Genomic DNA, 2,500 nt, shown 5'->3' on the forward strand with positions numbered 1-2,500 from the left:
GAGATATGTCAAGATTCTGGCGAATCCTCCGCATGACTCGCAACCCACAATTTTAACTGACCATCGCTGAGTTGACGAGCATTACCGAATTTCCAGGCGCGCCTTCTCGCTCAATGCGCGCGCAAACACTTCGTCTCAAGCGTGCGGGGGGCGCTACATCGAAGGTTTGATCGACCCTTGGGGGTTTTTGCGCACGACATCCAGAAACATGACCAACACAAACGGCCCGGGGACACCGAACGCCGCCGTGCAGCAGGCCGGAGCGACGTCGCCGGCGCCGGGCGGCCGGCCAGGACGGCGCCTGCATGGGGCCGGCAGAGATATGGGGGCGACTGCACGTCCGCACCGAGAGCTCGGACAGGCCCATGTACATACACCCTCACCCCCTTATAATATACTTAGAAATAATTTTGAAGTGACTGCAGTGGACATTGCTATGGTGAGGAGTCGTAACAAAATTTTCCATTTTAAGTGTTTATTTTTTTAAATCCAAATACCAATCCAGCACCATAGACACATTATTTACATATGAAAACTCGACGAAAAACAACATTGTCTCGTTAGATTCGTCATTTTTGTCGCCCGTGTCGACCACCGGCGCACTTGCTCGAGTGTCATTGGCCACATTAGGATTTTATGCCGAATTCAATTCCAACGCAACATATGCGTTATCCAACACCATGAACACAATATTTACATATGAAAACTCGACGAGAAACAACATTGTCTCGTGAGATTCTTCATTTCCGTCGCCCGTGTCGGCCATCGGCGCACCTGCTTGCGTGTCATAGGGCACCTTAGGATTTTTATGTCGAATTCAATTTCAACGCCACAGATGCGTTATCCAACACCATAGACACATTATTTACATATGAAAACTCGACGAAAAACAAAATTCTCTCGTGAGGTTCTTCATTTTTGTCATCCGTTTCGGCCATCGGCGCACCTGCTCGCGTGTCATTGGCCACATTAGGATTTCATGCCGAATTCAATTACCAAGCCAGAAATGCGTTATCCAACTCCATAAACACATTATTTACATAAGAAAACTCTACGAGAAACAACATTGTCTCGTGAGATTCTTCATTTCCGTCGCCCGTGTCAGCCAAGGGCGCACCTGCTCGAGTGTCATTGGCCGCATTAGGAATTTTATGCCGAATTCATTTCCAACGCCACAAATGCATTATCCAACACCATAGACACATTATTTACATATTAAAACTCGACGAAAAACAAAATTGTCTCGTGAGGTTCTTCATTGTTGCCGTCCGTTTCGGCCATCGGCGCACCTACTCGCGTGTCATTGACCACATTATGATTTCATGCCGAATTCAATTACAAAGTAACAAATGCGTTATCCAACACCATAGACACGTTATTTACATATGAAAACTCGACGAAAAACAACATTGTCTCATTAGATTCGTCATTTTTGTGGCACGTGTCGGCCATAGGCGCACCTGCTCGAGTGTCATTGGCCGCATTAGGATTTCATGCCAAATTCTAATCCAACGCCACAGATGCATTATCCAACAACATAGACACATTATTTACATATAAAAACTCGACGAGAAACAACATTGTCTCGTTTGATTCTTCATTTCCGTCGCCCGTGTCGGCCGTCGGCGCACCTGCTCGCTTGTCATTCGCCACATTAGGATTTCATGGCGAATTCAATTCCAACACCACAAATGCATTATCCAACGCCATAGACACGTTATTTACATATGAAAACTCGACGAAAAACAAAATTGTCTCGTGAGGTTCTTCCATTTTGTCGTCCGTGTCGGCCATCGGCGAACCTGCTCGCGTGTCGTTGGCCACATTAGGATTTTACGCCGAATTCAATTCCGACGCCACAGATGCGTCATCCAACACCATAGACACATTATTTATGTATGAAAACTCCACGGAAAACAACATTGTCTCGTGAGATTTGTCATTTTCGTCGGCCATCGGCGCACCAGCTTGCGTGTCATTGGCCACGTTAGGATTTTATGTCGAATTCAATTCCAACGCCACAGATGCGTTATCCAACACCATAGACACATTATTTACATATGAAAACTTGATGAAAAACAACATTGTATCGTGAGATTCTTAATTTATGTCGCCCGTGTCGGCCATCGGATCACATGCTCGCGTGTCATTGGCCACAATAGGATTTTATGGCGGATTCAATTCCAACGCCGGAAATGCGTTATCCAACACCATAGACACATTATTTACTTATGATAATTCGACGAAAAAACATCATTGTCTCGTGAGATTCGTCATTTTTTTTCGCCCGTGTCGGCCATCGGCGCACCTGCTCGCGTGTCATTGGCCACATTAGAATTTTACTACAGATTTTAATTCCAACGCCACAAAGGCGTTTTCCAACACCATAGACAGACACATTATTTACCTATGAAAACTCGACGAAAAACAACATTGTCAAGTGAGATTTTTCATTTTTGTCGCCCGTGTCGGCCATTCGGTGCACCTTCTCGTGTGTCAT

The sequence above is a fragment of the Primulina tabacum genome, chromosome 6 (genome assembly GCF_025594145.1).
Source record: "Primulina tabacum isolate GXHZ01 chromosome 6, ASM2559414v2, whole genome shotgun sequence".
In the NCBI taxonomy this organism is placed as follows: Eukaryota; Viridiplantae; Streptophyta; class Magnoliopsida; order Lamiales; family Gesneriaceae; genus Primulina; species Primulina tabacum.